Below are 21367 nucleotides of genomic sequence, written 5' to 3'. Positions count from 1 at the left end.
TAGAAACAGAAATACGACCTTGCTTCACATGATATAAATGGTGCTCATAGTTTAAAAGTGTTCATTTGACCTGCCACCATGAATTAAGGGCTTGTTCACACATATGTAATGGAAAATATGTAAGATGCATGAAAACTAGCATGCACCTCAGATCTGATTTTGGTGATGCCTTTTGAACATATTTCCAAGCACTTTGGATGCATTGCTCCTTTACCAATACAATCTGGTACTGTGGAACAGTGATGGCAACAGCAGAGCTGACAGAAAGGGCTCTCAACACCTCTGCTGTCATATAGAGACCACTGAGCTGGTCCACCATTGTAATGGCTGGAGATGAGTTGTCCTACTGGGCACAGGTAATATATCGTTTGATCCATCGGGCATGATGATAAGATAACAAACATGTTCATGACTGTTAATGACTTTTTGTTACTGCAAAAATGATTTCCTATCCTTCCGTAAAAGTATATAAAACACTTAGACATAAAATTAGGCAGTTTCCTAACATTTTACTGCTAGAGCTCGTATAATACATTTTTAGCACATAATGTTTGTGATAAATACATGGGCAGTCTGTTCTAGGAAAAAACAGTATAGCATATGAAGTTCAGTAAATTAAATTTAGTATTGTATGAATTTGGGACTATTAAATTAACTTATATATTGTTCAGAAGCTGCATGGAAACTACTTCTTAACTTTTGTTCCTTAAATACCCTTTTAAAGTGTTAGGTGGTTACTAAGCAGAAAATATTTGGTGTTTTCCTAACTTTTCTCTGCCCTTGTTTCCCAATCAAGTAACCAGATAACCCCTGGGGAGAACCAACACTGATATAAACATGTTCTGTATTTGTATTTCTCAGTTTAATATATACAGGGAAAATATCACAGGCTGTATACAGTGCAGGCACGGATCTTCTGATCAGCACGACTGTAAATATTATTCTGACTGACCGTAGAGAAAGTCCAGGCTTACAGTAATCAACATCCCTCCACTCCCGGTTACCTTTGCCCGTGGACTGCGCAGGCGTTGGAGCTCCGTGTTCCGCAATGGCCGGGGTCTTCTGGGATATTAGGCGCGCCGCATCATCACGCCGATGACATCACCGGCGCATGCGCAGTTTGGAAAGAGGACTCCGCCGGTAAATTCGGGATTTTACAGTACTCTCCCGGGAGTCCGGGAGATTTCCCAGTGTTCCGGGAGTCTCCCGGACGTTCCGGGAGAGTTGGCAACCATGTATAACAGCAACATAGCATGAATGGGTCTTTTATCTGTGTAACTTCTCTTCAGAGCACACACCATCCTACTTTAGAGGACTCCTATTCCCAAAATAGTACAAAACATCTTGCATGATAATTAGAAACATTTACTATACTCCGGTAGTCGAAGTGGAAATTTAGAAGTGCGAATGGCTAGAGACCTGGAAGCCACACAGGTCCCCAGAACTTTCCAGGGAGTTTCAATTAATTTTAGATGGTTTTTAACACTATGTTGAAAAACACCAGCAAGGCTATCCCATCTGTGTCCATCTGTGGTGGTCGAGTACTGATGGGAAATCCTTCCCTTACCTTGTCCTCCAGACACGAGTAAGGTTCTTTTCTGTTCGGATATCCGGTGGTCAGGAGATAAATACTTCAATGAAAGGGACAAGGATCGGTCAAACAACTTGGGTTTATTGAGAATGCGGTAAGGATAGTTTCGGTAAGCCACCGCGCCACTGACCCCTTCAGCTCAATAGTAATGACAAAATAATGCGTCTGATCAGCATAGAGCACAATAGCATTTAACATATAACATACACCTGGTGAGTATAAGGCACAATAGCGATCACATCTTCAATGCACATTGTCTAATAAGGCACACTGGTAATCACAGTTACTACTTTCAAGTTAACAATATCTGACTGGTGATGATGCAAGAACCATCAATAATAACCCATCAAGACTCTTACGGTCACTACCGCGCCCACTAGAGGGCTCCTTCTTATTCAGGTGTTTGGGGTATTGTGCTATTCCCTCTGGGTTAACTTGAATCGCAGCGGTACCGCTAACGCTAAATGTCACACCTTCAATATCAATAAATCAACTCTTAAGTAAATCACATAACATTAACATCATCTAAAACATTTGGTGCACCAATATTATCCCCGGTAACGTTACCATATTTTACACTCAGTCCTGGGCTGACCTGTGCACAGGAATTTGGGTAGTGTTCCAATGTCCTGCAGAGGTTTCCATCAAGGGTTAAGTATTATAGTAGAAAGCAGGGCTGTTGCTCAGTTCAACCACAAGATGGCGCTGTTCTCTCAACAGTCAATGAATCTCTATTAGCACACACAGGATATAGCTGAAATGACAGTCTTAAATATTCCCTGCAGCCTGTGTAAAGGTATGATCTGGGGAAAAAGCTCCCAAGAAGGGAACAGTAGCCTTCCTTGTACAAGAATGCAATGTCAGTTTTGGATAGATTCTCTCATCACTCTTCCCTCTGACACTAGGGTGTGGGAAGTACACTGCAGGCTAGGGTTTTACCTTGAGAGGGTTCTGTAGTTAGTGGAGACTGTCTTTGGTGCCCCACTGCGTGTCCCCAGCTGTTCTCCGTCCGCTTTGCTGGCAATGTCACCAGTTCTGGCAGCAGCTTATCTTCTCTCTGCTCAGCTGCACCTCAGCCCCCCTTGTTCCTTCTACCATGCTGCTCTCTCTTCCTCCTCCTTCCTGCACATCCTCTTCCTGTTACTCCCCCAGCCAATCAGGGCCTTCATCCTCTTCCTGTCAATCACTCCTGGGCACAAGTTTTTAGGAGCACAATTAACCCCTTGTAGCCCTGCATTTTAACAGCGCTGATGCACTCCTCTGTGCTGTTCAACTGGGCTTTGGGGCACCACATTCACCCCCGCTTTTTCAGGTGCGTGTCCTCACGCATTAAGACATAAAGGTGGTTGTTCTTTATCAACTCAAATCACACATCTACAACATTTATAATGGCAAACATTTTCAATGACAGCAGTTTTAATATACATTATTTACAACAGTTTCAGTGAGAAAGATCTCTAATCCTGATACCGCCAATAGTAGCTCGAAAGGGTCAGTGGGCAGCTGAGGCAAAGTCCCTTCGCCATTATCTGACTCTTCGTCCCAGTCATCCCTTGATGTTTCTTCTGGACCTTGGTCTGGCCTTGGGCGGAGCTTGAGCTGGTTTCGGTGAATCCACTGTGGACGGGTGCCGTCTGGTCTCGAAATCTGGTAAACAGCCATCGTTGATATGGGTTCGGCCGTAATCACATACGGGTTCAACTCCCACTTGGGATCCAGCTTACTCCGGGGTCAATTATTCTTCTTGAGGACGATGCTCCCTTCTGGCAGCCGACAGGCCTGCGCATCCTGGTCATAATCTTCCTTCTGCCGTTTGTAGAAGAACGGAGGAGGGCGCCTGCGCTGGACAGGTCTCTGCTGAGGGGACACTTCCTCTGCTCTCTCTCCCTCGCTCACTTGCTCTGTACTTACTTCCCCACCAGATTCTGCAGCATTCTCTCCTCTTGGCCGGTAGAAACGTCTGCGGAACCTTCGTCGGTTGGGTGCAAATCTGCTTCCTTTTACTGGTACACCACCAGGGCCAGTCACGTTTGCTGCCTCGGCACCCTTCTCTCCCTCCACAACATCAAATTCCACAGTCTCTCCGTCTCCAACGCTGCGCAGAAACTTCCATGGGTTATTTCGCTTTATTGCTGTCTGATAGACAAAGACATCTCCTTTGGTGTCATTTCTGTTGATGAAGCCATATCCATTCCGCACATTAAACCACTTGACAGTGCCCAAAACCTTTACATGGGGACCAGCGGACTTTTGATAACCCTGTAGGAGCCGAGGGGGGGTCGGGTGCCGCGAGTCGGGGGAGGGGCCACATGGGGCTAGTGTGGTGGCTGGTCTCCTCCCTCCCTCCTCTGTGTGGCCTGCTGTGTGTCACATGGGACATGCACTACATCACAAGTGCCGTCCCATGTGTGAAGGGGATGAATACTCCACAGCTCCTACAAGGAAAAAGGTAAGTTGGGGGAGGGGTGGGGTAGTATATTAAGTGTGTGTGTGTCCCCACTGCGTCCTGGTATTGTGCGTGTGTGTCCCCACTGCGCTCGTGTATTATGTGTGTGTGTCCCCACTGCGTCTGTGTATTATGTGTGTGTGTCCCCACTGCGTCCGTGTATTATGTGTGTGTGTGTCCCCACTGCGTGCGTGTATTATGCGTGTGTGAGGGGCCACTGCGTGCGTGTATTATGCGTGTGTGAGGGGCCACTGTGTGTGTGTGTGTGAAGGGGGGGGGCCCAAACCAATATCTTGACTAGGGCCCCATGAGGTGTAAATCCGGCTCTGACAAGAATGCAATGTCAGTTTTGGATAGATTCTCTCATCACTCTTCCCTCTGACACTGGGGTGTGTGCAGTACACTGTAGGCTAGGGTTTTAACTTGAGAGGGTTCTGTAGTTAGTGGAGACTGTCTTTGGCGCCCCACTGCGTGTCCCCAGCTGTTCTCCGTCCGCTTTGCTGGCAATGTCACCAGTTCTGGCAGCAGCTTATCTTCTCTCTGCTCGGCTGCACCTCAGCCCCCCTTGTTCCTTCTACCATGCTGCTCTCTCTTCCTCCTCCTTCCTGCACATCCTCTTCCTGTTACTCCCCACAGCAAATCAGGGCCTTCATCCTCCTCCTGTCAATCACTCCTGGGCACAAGTTTTTAGGAGCACAATTAACCCCTTGTAGCCCTGCATTTTAACAGTGCTGATGCACTCCTCTGTGCTGTTCAACTGGGCTTTGGGGCACCACACATCTGCTCTTTCATTTGGTATGGCCAGTATTTGAGTAATGTCAACCTTACTTGGGACTACAATAGTATTCCCAAGTGTCACAATTGTTCACGGACAGTCCCCTTTTTTCCCACTTGTAAACTTTAACTCACAAAGCTTATTTTCACATTACCCATACTCCTGAAGCACCCAAAGGAACAGGTCAAGTTATACTATGTACCTCATTTGGAACCTTACAGGAAATATGGGGTGGATTCTTTGGTCTGAACAAGCTTTCCATCTCTTGGGTGCTGTGGCTTCTCATTTCAAAATGATGGGAAACCTAGAGTACAAAGAGGTCTACAATGCAGAAATGTAGGTGGTAAAGTGTTACTGTGGAAAGGCATCATGACCACAGGGAGCAGCCGGTAAAGCTGTGGATACAGATTTTACTTAGGTGGCTAATACCAAGGTAGGTTTGGAAGAACTTAAATTTGAACCATGTTAAAATAGTGCTGAAGAGAAACTGATCGGAGAATGACAGCGGATGACCCAGACACCATTCTCCTACTGGTGTAACCTTAGAAAGGGCACATTCTCTATACTTTCAGCATGGAATGTCACATTTATTTTATTTTAATATATCCATTTTAATTTTATATTATATATAAGTTTGGTGATACATGTTTATTTTTCCAGTAAGTTAAAGTATTTCACAGATACTATGTTTATAATTATGCTGTGTGTGACCAGGATCTATCAAAACAGATGAGAAAATAATGCCTAACAACCTCTGTAGGTGGGTGGGCGACCAGAATAATTAACACAGTCCTAGCTATGATCCGTATATGTCCCCCCCTGAGTATAAATAGCCTCTAGCCAAATAATGAGGGCTCCTGTCTAGCATGCTAAGGCAGCGTAAGAACCGGTTATTGAAAGTCATCTCTGGGTCACAGAGAACCCTGACTAGCAAACATCTATTAAAATAAAAATAAAATTATTAGAAATAGAAAATTCAAAGATTTCCCCTCATTAATAAAAATATTTTAATTAAACTTAGTACTTGCCAACTGCGGTTGTAATTTCACTCAATTCTAAGGACTGTTGAGAGACCAGAGCCGGATCGTCTTTTGGGCAACTTATGCTTCGGTATAGAGCCCAGAAAGCACTGAGTGGCCCAGATTACTGTAAACTGTTTTTATGTGTTGTTTTTTGACAAATGGGAGCGGGATCCAAATCAGTATGTTGCCTAAGGCCCCACGGGTTCTTAATGAGGCTCTGGTTGAGATTGCGACATGTGGTGGAAAGTTAGGCTCACTTGCTTAGCACTATAGTGTCCCTGGTCATTGTAAATTATTGATAAAGCACGAGCATAGCACTGACAGTCCAGGCTAATATGTGGTCGATAGAAACAAACTTGTCCTTGATTTGAAATTCAGCTTCTTTCACCCCAACCGCCACCAATGTTTATGTTCCCTTGGTTTCAAAACTCAGCTCCACTTGGCATTTTAAAAGTGTCACAGCAATCTTTATCGCTCGTTTAGTTTTTAATAAAATCAGAATGGAGGAATTAGCAAGCGCTACGAAGGGTGAGGATGTGAGGATGTGAAGGGCAGCATGGTGGCTAAGTGGTTAGCACTTCTGCCTTACAGCATTGGGGTCATGAGTTCAATTCCTAACCATGGTCTTATTTGTGAGGAGTTTGATTGTTCTCCCCGTGATTGCGTGGGTGTCACGGGCACTAGGAGTTTTACCCAGAATTCACCAGATGTAGCCTTACTCACCAGAGGCGCGGAGTCTAACACAGTGGCTGGTCTTCTCCAGGAACTCCCACAAGGAAGTATGGGTTTTAGCGGCTTCCACTGTGCAGGTCGCGGCCCCCTGGGGAGTATGGTGAATATACGGTACAGCTACGCACAATAGATACACGGAACTACATAAAACTGAATGGAAGAAGGAATGTCAATGATATATATATATATATAGAGTCTCTGAGCAGTAGAAACAATGGTAACCCGGCAGCATGATGAGCAGTAATAATAGGAGGAGAGAGTTCCAAAGTGCTTAGCACGCAGATAGCATAAAACAGGCAGATGCTTGACAACTGAAGAAGGTCTATGCGAGCAGCCAATCATACAGTGTAGTAGAAGAGTCAGCTATTACTACAGAGGCTGAATAGAACTTAGTCCCGAAAATAGGTAACATACGAAGTAATTAGAGTAAGCTGCACCTGGCAGGTATTACCACTGGCATGATGTGAAGACTTGTCCAGAGGCAGGTAGAATACAAGGTAGCCTGAAGCAGTCTGCAGCTGGAAGGTATTACCACTGACGTAGAGTGAAGACTTGTCCAGAAGCAGGTAAGATACAAGGTAGCATGGAGCGATCTGCGGCTGGCAGGTATTACCACTGATGTGGAGTGAAGACTTGTCCAGGAGCAGGTAAGATACGAGGTAGCATGGAGCGGTCTGCGGCTGGCAGGTATTACCACTGATGTGGAGTGAAGACTTGTCCAGATGCAGGTAAAATACAAGGTAGCGTGGAACGGTCTGCGGCTGGCATGTATTACCACTTGTGGGGAGTAGAGACTTGTCCAGGTGCAGGTAGCATCCACGGCAAACAGGTACCATAGGTAGGATCAGGAAACTCCTTGGTATCTCAGCAGAATGAGGACCAAGAACAGGCAAAGGTAATAGGGCGTGTCTTAAGTAGTGAGGAGTGATTAATTATCCAATGAGGAAAGGAACAAGGTTTTAACAGTCTGTTGGTCTGCACATGCGCAAACCTCTGGTCAAGATGGCAGACGGCCGCGGCGCAAGACAGGCGCCGCCAAGAGAGAGAGGCCCATGTCTAGAACTAGAGGAACTAACAGTCTGGTGAATGACAGTGGGTTTCCTCCAGGTGCTCCGGTTTCCTCCCACATTCCAAAAGCATACTGGTAGGTTAATTGACTGCTAACAAAATTTACTTTAGCCTGTCTGTGTGTCTGTCTGTCTCTGCCTGATGTGAGTGAGTTCTCTGTACAGCGCTGCGGCATTATTGATGCTATATAAATAAATGGTGATAATATGTGAAGGGGGCTGTCATGCCTGCGGCTGTCGCCATCCTTGACTCGCTTTTCATCAAACCCCTGCCCAAAGAGGACTCATTGTTCACCTGGGAATACGTCAAGAATCTTGCTTCATGTTTTCTTTTTAGTTTGAAGAACAACTATCCGTTTATATTTTAAAATTATTATGTAACACTTTTAATCACAATTTTGCACACCCAAATGCCTTAGCTGCAGCCTAGTCAGTCTAATGCATAATCAGGTAGTGCCGACAGGGCCATGTCCAGGGCCGGCGGAACTCGGTAAGCAGGGTAAGCAAGGCGGGGGGCACCATGTTGGAGAGGCGCTTCCCGCGCCTTCCACCGGCCCTGCTACAAATAAAAAAAAAAATTCCCTTGCTGCGGCGTCCAGCGCCCTCCCCTGTTGTCCTCCCTGCTAACTGACAGTGTCGGTAATGGCGTCATCTCGCCCCAAAACTGTCAATGAGGAGCGGCACAGAGGAGGGTGCCGAAGAGAAGAAGAGAAGAAGAGGAAAGGGGGGGGGGGGGAATGGTGCAGAAGAGAAATAATGAGGAGGGGGGGATGCTGTAGGGGAGAAACAGTGAGGAGGGGGGGGAATGCTGCAGTGGAGAAACAGTTAGGGGGGTGCTGCAGGGGAGAATCTGTGAGGAGGGGGATGCTTTAGGGGTGGAACAGTGAGGGGGGATGCTGCATGTGTGAAACAGTGAGAAGGGGGGATGCTGCAGGGGTGAAAAAGTGAGGAGGGTGGTGATGCTGCAGGGGTGAAACAATGGGGGGGTAATGCTGTAGGGGTGAAACAGTGTGGGGGGGTCATGCTGCAGGGGTGAAACTGTGGGGGGTGGTCCTGCAGGGGTGAACAGTGAGAGGGATGATGCTACAGGGGTGAAACAGTGTGTGTGGGGGGTGATGCTGGAGGGCACAGTGGGGGGGGGGGGCAGTGATGTGGTAGGGCACAGTGGGGGGATGGAGGAGGGCACAGTGGGGTGAAGAGACAAATCTGTGATGAAAGAGGGGGCACATTGTGATGAAGAGGGCATTTTTTTCTCTTCTATACTTCTCACTAAATTAATTTGCTAAAAATGTAAACTTTTATAGCAAAGAATACATATTCTTCATTTTAGTTTATTCATGGAACAATAAAGTCACACTGTTTAATATACTTACTTGTATTACTCTCTTTATGAAAGTTTATATTATGATTTGTGTTAAAAGAAGAAAATCATTATTGAATAAACAAATAATTTATAAAAGAGGAGGGCGCAAATTTATTTTTTGCATGGGAGCGCCAGACATGCTAACACTGGCCCTGGGCGTGTCCACAGCACAATGGGGGTGTCCACACCCAGGAGGCATATCTAGCACTTCAGAAGCACTAGACTGCCCCCCCCCCCCTCCTCCACTGAAAACACTTGAATTGCCACACACTTCTGAGGCGCCATAGTGTATGGGGACATAGTTCCCAACTTTGAATAAGCTGAAACAAACATGTCCTCTCGCAGGACTGTTTGAGGAATGCACTTGTGCATGGGTTTCTGTAATAGTACATTAAGAGATCTATTAAGACCCCTACATGAATAAAGAAATATTTTTTTTTCGGCTAATTTATTAAGAAAATGTCTTCACTGACCGTGGTTCCTGGTAAATAGGTGGAAGACCTAAACCCTGTGAAAACTCTGGTTTTCACAGCATTTAGGACTTATCTCCCTCTGATAAATAGACCCCTAAGCCTGAAGTTCAGGAGAAGATATTTTTTTTTCTAGGTGGAAGAGCCTCTTTGTGGAGGTCCAAAAGGTAGGCAAGGATGAAATATATTGTATGGTTTGTACAGTACAGCAAGCAAGCAAGCAAACATTTCTTTATACATGATTATTATTATTATTATTAATTTTTATTTATAGGGCGCCACAAGGTGTCCGTGGCGCCGTACAGGGACAAAAGCGAATTACAATACAACATACTTACCAACTTTCTGTTGGTGAAATCCGGGAGCCTGCAGAGGAGGTGGGCGTGACGGGGGGGGGGGGGGGGGGGGCTCCAAGTGACGTCATTTTGGACCTGCCCCCATGACGTGATGACGCAAAATGCGTCATTTGACAGCGGGGGGCGGGGCCAAACGCCGCGATTCACCGGGAATCGCGGCGTTTGGGACTTAATTCTGCCCACTTCACTAGGAAGTGGGCAGAATTATCCAGATGCGGGGGATTGCCACACTCGCCCGGGAGCCCGGGAGACTCTCGCAAAATGCGGGAGTCTCCCGGATATTTCGGGAGAGTTGGCAAGTCTGCAATACAAGGTGAGACAGCACAGTACAGTAAACATAAAGCACAGTAACTCAGTAAGCTCAATGCACAGCTAGTGAGGGCGGGGGGAGTATCCGCAAATGACGGGGCCCAAAAGGAGGGCGCGGAAGACAGGGAGACCCCCAGAGGGGGAGGAGGGCAAAGTAGCTGGAGAGCAGAGTTAGAAGTGGTGGAAACAGGAGGAGAGATGGCCCTGCTCAGAGGAGCGTACAATCTAAGGGGAGGGGTGGACAGACGGAGAAACACAGGGGAGAGAGGGAGAGTAGAGGGACGGAGGCAGGGAAGGGGAAAGAAGGGGGAGAGGCAGAGGATAAGGTAGGTAGTTAAGTGGGAGACTGGAAGGCTTTAAGAAAAAGGTGGGTTTTTAAAGCCCGTTTGAAACTGGACAGGTAAGGGGAAGTCCTGATGGAGGGAAGTCCTGATGGAGGGAAGTCCTATCATGATGAAAATGATATGCGCTAAAGCTGTGAACTCTAAGGCCTAAATTTACTAAGATTTGAGTTTGGTGGCAGTTTCAAACCACCACATATCGCCTGTGGTTTAGTGCTCCAAACCGCCACATTTACTATATGGCGGTTTGAGGCTGCGATATAAAACGGCTGGTGATGTGTGGTGGATTAACAGCTAAACCGCAGTCAGCTTTGTTATCAAACCGCCAAAGGACAGGACAGAGCAGTTTTAATATCTGCTTCTGAATGGCTTGATAGCTCAAACATGCTGTAATTGATTCCTTTTCAGGGCTTTATGCAGCAGTTTAGGAGCCGTAGCTAAAATATTCTACTGTCACCAGGCTGCTAATCCAGTCTGTGCTTTCTGTACTAATATTATGGGTTGCAGTTTTTCTCACCCAATGTTCAAATATCACACCTGGGGGTATATTTACTAAATTGCGGGTTTGAATAAGAGATGTTGCCTATAGCAACCAACCAGATTCTAGTTATCATTTGTTTAGTACATTATACAAAATGACAGCTGGAATCTGATTGGTTGCTGTAGGCAACATCTCCATTTTTTCAAACCCGCAGTTTAGCTAGCATGTTCAGTTCTGTCACATGTCTCAATATGTCCCCTAGGTTCTAGATTCATTGGAAAAAAAAATCCACAGTTTCTTTTTCACATTACAATATTTATCAAATGCCTGTATATCAGAGTGAGAGTACCAGAAGCTATTGCTGTGCATAACCTCAGGCATATTCCTCTCCAGTCGAGTATTAAAACCGTTTTTTTTACAGTAGTCACTGAAACATTCCACAGCACCTTTCTGCATCATTCTGTGACAGACATTCAGCTGTCACTGTCTCACAAGCTGCGCTATGCTATGTAACATTCACGCCACCTCAGTGTACACATCTAAAATCACTTCCCACCACCAAGCTGTTATGCTTCAGGCAATCAGTCACTTATGCTAGTTCTCAAATGAAGAAAAAGTCTACTTGTTTTGAAAATTACCACTGCTGGCTGCAAAGCAAAGCTGTTCCATTTTCTCTTTACTGGATACTGACTTGAAGCGTTTTCTAGACTTCTAGCTACCTGATAATGTGTGCTTGTATATTTATGGTTTGTAGCTAATACACAGCAATTGTTTGGTACGACTGCAGCTGAGTCTTACCTATGGATATACTGAGTTTACCTCTGTACTGTACACACACCACACATCTCATGTTAACAAATGTATTCATTTCTCATCCAATTGGAGCAGCTCACGAACTTGGGGTATCCAGCCTTTCGTTTATTCGGATTCATACTTTAGGTAGTTTCTGATGTACAGCAAAAATATCTCATTCAATGCAAGTCCCTCACCCCAAGTGTTTTAATCTCCATTCCCCATATGTTGCAATTAACAGCGATGTCATATCCACAAATCCACTAATATACAGTAATCCTCTCACCCCAGTTTACCTTTGTCTCTTGCCAAGTTCACACTTACATTGTTGAGTTTAAATGAGCAAGGATTGGGCCTCCTTGCTACTATGGCTCCGGGCCACCATATCAAACACCCATCTGCCACTGCTCCGACACTAAAAATACTCTCATTCTAATAGGCTTATCAAAAGTAGCCTTGCAAAGATATTTAATTGTTAAAGAGAGAAGAGGACACACTTAAATCGGTATTGGCAAAATTAGTTATGGTTTGGTAAAGTGGGGTCATGACCCATATACAACAGTGATTTGACTTTTTTATATTGTCTTACCTAGCGACTGATGCAAAACTGATCTGGCAATTAACTTTAACCTAAGAAGCATTGCATTATGTTTCTAATGCCTGAAGAAGTGGAATATAGCTGCCAGTTCCACACTTGAGGGACCAGCTTTAAATTGCCACGCACCTCATGTCTTACCAAGCCCCATACAAATTTACCAATTAGTCGTCACAGGAGACATGCACTCCTTTTATAATTAAAGTTCCCTATTTGATAATAAGATGAATTTCAAACCTTATTTCCTTTGGGGCTGTCATACAGGTAAAAACATTTAAACATATCAGTTTCTCCGCAGCTAAGTGTTTACCTGGGTACATTGTTTAAACAAAGTTAAAAGAAGAACCATATAATTGTAGTATATAGGAAGGGGGGATGTGAGAAATCAGACTACTATCTCTTCAAATAGAATTCATAAGCCAGCTGGATCCTCTAGTTCAGAAGTACATAGGTTATATAAACCTTTAATATATAAAGACTGTGTATAGGCCCTGAACTAAAGGGCAATCAATGTATACTAAAACAGTGTATAAGTCTGTGTTAGCACTAGGATGTAACATTTGGGTTGGTGGACTTGTGTTCTTCAGCATTCATTCATTTAATCATTAATCCTCTGTTACATTATAACATACTTGCCAACTCTCCCGGAATGTCCGGGAGACTCCCGAAATTCAGGTCGGTCTCACGGACTCCCGGGAGAGCTGGCAAGTCTCCCGCATCCCACAACTGGCTTCCAAAAATGACGCGATCTGCAGTGAATCGCGTCATTGTGGACCTGCCCCTGCGACAAAACAGCATTTCCGCCACAGGGGCGAGGCCAAAACGACGCGTTTGCCAGCACCACGCCCCGCCCCCTCCCCCCCTTCAGCACACCCCTCTCCCGGAAATAAATTAGCGAAAGTAGGCAAGTATGCATTATAACACTGGAGTCCCCAAACTCATTCCCAAACTTAAAGTTACAGCGTCTTTTCTAGTTGGTCATGTTTTTGGAACTGTTATATTACACTCCTGCTATTGGAATTTACCGGTAAAATATTTGCTATCACAATTTCCGTTACCTAACATATGATATATATATATATATATAATTTATTTTAGAGACTTTGATAATTATCTATTGGCAAATTTTATGTTGTTATACCTCATTGTGGCTTGAGAACACATATACTTTCTACACTGTCTTACTGTATTTTATATTTAATGAACTATCATATGGAATTTTGATATTTGCTACCATTATAGTTTTATATCATACTGGTTTATATTCATTGTGTTTTACAGATTCTTTCTCATTTTCTTCCATGTGTACAGACGTAGAGTGTATACACTGCTTTAGTATACACTGAGTGCTCGATAGTTTATACATACCTGTTATTTATGGTTTGTGGGACAAAAATCCAGCTTTTTATAGGCAGTACTACCGAAATAGGGAAGGCGGGGAGAAATGCAGATCTCTTTCCAGTGCAACTGTAGGATATCATTTGTTTTTTAAATAGTGATGTTTTGTTATATGATGCTGTATATTTTATTTTGGTTTGCAAAATGACATACTTTTCATATGACTATCATTTTATGACATTTTTTTTCCCATTTCGCCCATGATATCCAGAAAATGACCTTAAAAAAACAAGCATTTCTAACTCCGAAAACAAAAGTTATAATTTCCCCTCCGTATAGCTTGTCAGATCTTTCTGCGTTGTAGTCTCAGCTGCCTAGTACTGTGACACTCTCCTGGGCCTACTGAGTTCAGGATACAGCATTTATTTATGTAAATGTCACACAAGGACTTCCTGGTTAATTATAATGCAGGATAACAAACAGCCTTGGATTATAGACTAGTTTTACTCTCCCAAGGCCAGCAATTGAACAGACACTGTCATCAAGTTTGGATAAGTTAAATTCAGGTTTAAATATATTTTTAGAATTGCAGAGTTGATGTCTTTTTTGTAGATAATAATTCGCAAAAAAAAAGTCTGAAGTTTTACTGGTTTAGTTTTGTTCTATCGCTTGTCAGCCTCTATCTTAATGCACACCTGCTAACATTCCCGACAGGAAAATTGTCCCTACTAAAACCAAACCATGTCCATCTAAACCAAGCCCACGCTCACCTGCATCCTGGCTGTCATGATAACAGCTGGAATGTCACTTCCAGTATCACTGTCCCGGCTGTCACCAAGGCAACGGGTGAGACGCCTTTGCAATCAGCGCTGCGTCCCGGAATCTGTGGCAGCCAGATGCGTGCACAAACCAGTATAATTAATTAAGCATATTTTGGAGGGGTAATTAGTACCATCTGAGCCCCTAACCTCTGATTGGCCACATCATGTTTTTAAGGCAGGGAGGGCCTAGCCTCCCTGTTGGTTATAGCGTCTGTGTGCTGCCCAATTGCTGACCAGCTCTGTCTTGTTCTATCCTGTGGATACTCTGCATTTGATCCGATTCTTGTTTGACCTTTGGCTTTGACCCTGCTTGAATGCTTATTGCCCCTGACCTCTGGATTACCCCTGTTTGCTACCTGCCTGTTTCCTGGTTATCCTACTTTCTACTGACCCACGACCTCTATCCTGTCCCTGGTACCTGCCTCCAGTATTCCGGCTTCCTCCTCCCTGCGCTATAGTTATACCGATAAGCCTTTACTATCCTAGAGCTTAAGCCCTGGGGGCATCCAATTACCTCTGAATAACATTAGTTCTATGGGAAAGGTTGCTGCTAAAGGTGGAGATGTTGCTTTAAGAACGGGATCGGTCTGGAATTAGGAGCATAAATGGAAACAATAGTCACCAATTTCTCAGCAATAGTTCCTATAATAATCAGGTATCTACAATGTTCGTCCTCAATTTTAGATGAGAGTGTGAAAAAACAGCATGAGCTGACTAAGAAACAGGAACAATGCTCTGATGGAGTGAGATAGCTCATGGATTTAGACAGAACTCTGGAAGAACACATTGGCCATATTCAGGGGCGGGCTGGCCCGGGGGGCAGGGAGGCAGCGGCCCCCCGGATGCAAAATTCAACACTTTCCCCCGCGGCCGCATCTGATGACATCGGATGCGGCCGCGCCAGTGCACAGGCGACCGCGTCTCCTGACAGGGGATGCGGCCGCGTCATCAATGACGCAACCGCATCCCCTGTCATGTGATGCGGCCGCCTGTGTGCCCCCCGGGCTTCCCTCTCCCAGCCCACGCCTGGCTATATTTGGTGCTCAAGCCACGTCACAAGTTGTTTTTCTTCTAAATCCCTTTATTTGAGGTATTACAAGAAACAGGAAATGGAACAGTGTCATCAGAAATGTTTACATGTTGTGTAGTAGCAAAGAACAAAAATACTACACGTTGAAAAAAAGTTTTGCATATAATTGTAAGAAGTCAAAGTTAACAGCAATAAATGAGCAATAAATGAGTAATGTATCAAAGTGTCCCTTGTGTGGTTCTTACAGTTGTGTTTATATAACTCAGTAGAAATGGATTGCATGAAGTATATTGTGATTAGTGGGCAGGGGGTTGGGAATAAGGGAAGGAATGGTATGATAAGAGGTGGAAGGGAGGGATAAGTCAAGGGAGGTTAACTATTTAAGTGATGGATAATAATCCTGGTTATGTGGTACCCAGAATTGTGTATAGCATAATAGCAAATTAGAAAGAGTGAGACTGAGCGTTAACCCTGTCCATGTACATAGGGTGTGCGTATTGTGTGTATTCGGATGTGGTATACAGACAAGGTTGGGTAAGAAGCACAATAATGGGTTGGCTAGCAGTGTCAGGTACTTCAAATGAAAGCAATGCAGCCAATCAATCTGTATAGGAATTGGTGCGATCTCAATAATTATATAGATTAAAATAAAATTGAAATTAAATAAAACAAAAAATTAAAATACCAGTTCTCAACAACTCTATGAAGCAGACATTATATTATATATATGTGTATATATATATATATATATATATATATATAAAATAAGTAAGTAAAATTGTGTGCATGTACACCATGCAATGTTTATAGCTCTTATGTAGTTGTGGTGTTGGATGGAGGACTTATTGGCAGGCAGAAAGTGGGAGCACTTGGACAAGATACGGACATGACACTCTTGCACCAGCTACCTTACTACTGCCCTAACTACCTTGCCCTACCTTATTTTCTCATACAAGACAGTTAGGGCAAGGGTGTCATGTCCGTATCTTGTACTAGTGCTCTCACTTTCTGCCTGCCACCGACCTCCATACATGCCCCTTACATGTCTATCAGCCTCCATACACGTCAGTAGTCTTCCCACAAGCCCGCAGTCTCCCCACATGATCATCATCATTTATTTATATAGCGCCACTAATTCCGCAGAGCTGTACAGAGAACTCATTCACATCATTCCCTGCCCCATTGGAGCTTACAGTCTAAGTTTCCTAACACACACACACACACACACACACACACACACATATAGAGAGAGAGACTAGGGTCAATTTTGATTAGAGATGGGCGGGCTCGGTTCCCCGAGATCCGAATCCATCCGAATTTCGCCTATCCGAGTACCGTGTCGAGCAGGCTCGGTACTCTCCCGCCCGTTCGGAATTGAAATCGAGGCAAAACGACATCTGAGCTCGGTTCTCGCGAGATTTGAAAAGCATAGATACCTGCCTCCACAGCAATCCATCGCCATTTGACAGAGGGAGAGAGCAGGGTTAGGTCACAGGCTGTATTAGAGCAGGGACAGAGCAATAATTGTACACCTTATTCTTTGCATTATTCTTTCATTTCTAATCTATTCAATTCTATTATTAATTCAAATTCTATTAGCAACTGTTAGAGCAGGAAGAGAGGAGGATAGAGGAGGCTTATTTTAAATTTTTATGCACTACAAGTGCTTTGGGGTGTCCCATATTCCCCAGTGTTTTACACTAATTTTTCTGGCTGTCAAAAGTCATATTTGTCAGCAGTATCTATCTAATACAATATTTTGCACTACAAGTGCTTTGGGGTGTCCCATATTCCCCAGTGTGAAACACTAATTTTTCTGGCTGTCAAAAAAGTCATTTGTCAGCAGTATCTATCTAATACAATATTTTGCACTACAAGTGCTTTGGGCTCATTAAAATGGATTCAAAGCAGTCCACCTATGAGCAGAATCAGCAAGCAGGTGCTGGCACCAGTCCTGATGATAGTGTTCCCAGTACGTCATCTGGTAAAGCCAATGTAAAAGTACATAGTCTTTTTAAATCAGGGAAAAAAACACACACCTCAAAAAAATGTAGCGTGTTGAAGCGAAAAAGAAGTGTTTCTGAGGAAAAGTTAACTGCCGATAAAAAAAAATTGCCAACATGCCATTCTACACACGCAGTGGCAAAGAAAGAATGAGACCTTCGCCTTTCTCTATTACTGCCAGATCTAAAAATGTTACTGAGCCTTCTTCTTGTAAGGTCACTCGTGAGCAAGCAAGACCAAGTAATTTGGAGTCTAAAAGTTGTGCACAACTACTGTTACTCGTGAAAGGCGAGCTGCAAGAAAACAGTAAGGCATTAGAGGATAATGTATGCTCTGAATCAGAAATGACACCAATCCCTGTGGAGAGTCCATCCACCAGTGGTATGTGTAATCGTGAGCATTCTGTTAGTGACAGTGTACCCATAAAGAAGGGTCCTTTCAGCAGTTCTGCTGATGTGTGCCTTAACAGCCCGAGTGTAGCCAGTGATACACTAATTGAGGATGCCACTTTGGAATTAGAAGAGGGTGAGGGGGAGATTTGTGTAGGCGACGAGCACACTAATGATGATGTTGATGATTATGATGCAGACAGATACCAAATTGCCTTTCTCAATTTCTATTTATATTCTAGACTCTATAACGGTTGAATAGTTTTCTATTTTACTCCTAGTGGAGAGGGGATCTGATGCAGACAGATACCAAACTGCCTTTGTCCATTTCTTTTTATTTTCTAATTCTATAGTCTATGCAGGCTGCTTTTTTTCTATTCAGCTACAAGTGGAGGGTGGAGGGGTCCATTTATTGTTTATATTGTTCAGTCTATGCAGGCTGCTTTTTTTCTATTTAACTACAAGTGGAGGGGGGGGGGGAGCCTATAGAGACTGAAACCAAACTGCCTTTGTCCATTTCAATTTATATTGTACAGTCTATAACGGCTGAATTTTTTTGTATTTTCTACAAGTGGAGGCAGGCCTAGAGAAACAGAAACCAAACTGCCTTTGTCCATTTCTTTATATATTTAACTATAAGTGTAGGGTGTAATATACACCCAAAGACAATGGCTGCATTGCTAATAGGCTAAGATGGAGAGGAAGACAATCAGGTTTGTGTGCAGAATTAAGGACGGCCTACCAGGGATTAAACTGTTTTCTTCCTAATTTATTAGCTTTAGAATTACCTTACTTATCCAAGAAACAGGTGGAGCACTAAATAAGGTTATTTTATGCCCAAAACATTGATTTTTAAACAAAATTGCAAAACAAAACCAAACAAAACCAAAACCAAAACGCGCAAGGGCGGTTTGGCAAAACCAAAACACGACGGTAATCCAGATCCAAAAACAAAACCAAAACACGGGGTTCAGTGAGCATCTCTATCTAGTATGTTTTTGGAGTGTGGGAGGAAACCGGAGCACCCGGAGGAAACCCACACAAACACGAGGAGAACATGCAAACTCCACACAGATAAGGCCATGGTCTGGAATTGAACTCATGACCCCAGTGCTGTAAGGCAGAAGTGCTAACCACTTAGTCACCATGCTGCCCTTGATACCAGATACCAGACTCTCCACATGCCCTCAGTCTCCCAAAATGTCTAACAAACTTCCCTTCATGTCATCAGATAGCCCTACATGTCCCTTACATGCCCATTAGCCACCCCACATTCCATCAGACCTCCCCATATGTATCTTCCATGACTATCAGAAACCTCTCTACATGCCCCTTAAACGCCCTCAGTCTCCCCACATGCCCTCAATCTCCCCATATGCTTTCAATCTCCCCACATACAATCAGATATTACCTCACACCTCCCCCAGGTTCCTTTACTGCTGGAGCCCGTGCTGAGGAAGGAGAGAGCTGAGAGGTCACACTACACTCTTTCCTCCCCTCCTCTGTTGATTGGTTAAGTTATTATAGCATGACCTCCCTGCGTTGTGCAGAGGAGGTCACGTGATGAGGACTCACATGTGTCTCGAAAGCCGTACGCTGTACTATGATTTGAACATAATATGGAACATATCCTTACTGCATAAACATCAATAACACCTACCCATATGCTGGAAAATGGGTGGAAAATAAGACTCACGGGGGTAAATGTATCAAGCTGAGAGTTTTCCGGCGGGTTTCAGATTCTAGCTATCATTTATTTAGTACATTCGACAAAATGATAGCTAGAATCTGATTGGTTGCTATAGGCAACATCTGAACTTTTCAAACCCCCCTCCACCCGAAAACTCTCAGCTTGATACATTTACCCCACGGGCTCCAACAGATTTAATGCTTCCTTTTTGACTGTCAAATACAGTAGCATAGTAACATGTAACATAGTTGATGAGGTTAAAAAAAGACAACGGTCCATCAAGTTCAACCTATTTTGGATTTCCTGCGATCCCTCACTTATATTTGAAATTGATCCAGATTAAGCAACCACCAATCTGTCTCAATCAGGAAAAGTCCCTCTAGTCCCAATATTGCAGTATTATTTTTTTCCCTACTATCCTTCATTTTAATTAACGGTGGTATCCCTGGATACACTTTTCCGCTAAAAATTTGTTTAAACCTTTCTTAAACAAATCTATTGAATCAACCTTCCCTGGCATTGAATAACATATCTTGGCTGCCCTTACTGTAAAGAACCCCTTCCTTTGCTGGTTTTAAAACTTCCTCTCCTCTAACCTTAGGGGGTGACCGCGTGTTCTGTGTATAGTCCTTGGGGTAAAAAGTTCCCATCAATGTTCTCTGTATTGACCCTTAATGTATTTGTACATAGTAATCATATTACCTCTTAGACCCCTCTTTTCTAAAGTAAACATACCTAAACTGGCTAACCTTTCCTCATTACTTAATGACTCCATACACTTTATCAATTTTGTTACTTTTGTTACTTTTTTATAGAGTGGTGCCCAGAACTATACTCCATATTAAAGATGAGGTCTTACCAACGATTTATACATTGGCAAAATTACACTGTCTTCCCTTGTATCTATGCCCCTTTTTATGCATGCCAATACTTTATTTGCCCTTGCAGCTTCTGCTTGACATTGAGCACTATTGCTAAGTCTACTGTCTACGAGCACTCCCAAAACCAATTATTAATTAATGATACGGTTTAATTTCCGTTTTTATGTATTATCCCTACCATTTGTCCCTTTCTAGTAAATACTGAAGAAAATAAATTGTTTAATACCTCTGCTTTTTCCTTAGTATCATTTATCAATTCACCCATCTCACTTCTTAGAGGTCCTATATTATCTTTTTTAATCCTTTTGCCATTTATATACGTAAACTTTTTGGGGGTTGTCTTACTTTCTTTTGCAACTTGTTTTTCATTTTCTAATTTAGCCAATCTAATTTCCTTTTTGCATGATTTATTACATTCCTTGTACCTATGGAAGGACTCCTCAGAGCCGTCAGACTTAAACAATTTAAATACACTCTTCATACTTTGCATTTCTTCCCGTACCTTTTTATTTAGCCACACTGGTTTAGACCTAATTCTTTTACATTCATTTCCCATAGGAATGAACTTATACGTGTATGTTTCCAACAACATTTTAAAGAGAGCCCACTTCTCTTCCGTATTTTTTCCTTCCAAAACTTTATCCCAGTCTATACACTTTACAGACTCCTTTAGCATATTAAAATGTGTCTTTCTAAAGTTTAAAGTACTAGTTAATAACTTATACTGTTGCTTCTGTAAACTAATTTCAAATGAGACCATATTATGATCACTGTATCCCAAGTGCTCCCTTACTTGAATATTTGATATTACGTCTACATTATTTGTTATTACTAGGTCTAGTGTAGTCCGGTTCCTAGTTGGTTCCTCTACTAT

This window comes from Mixophyes fleayi, chromosome 8 (genome assembly GCF_038048845.1).
Source record: "Mixophyes fleayi isolate aMixFle1 chromosome 8, aMixFle1.hap1, whole genome shotgun sequence".
Lineage (NCBI taxonomy): Eukaryota > Metazoa > Chordata > Amphibia > Anura > Limnodynastidae > Mixophyes > Mixophyes fleayi.
This window is presented reverse-complemented; position numbering follows the sequence as displayed.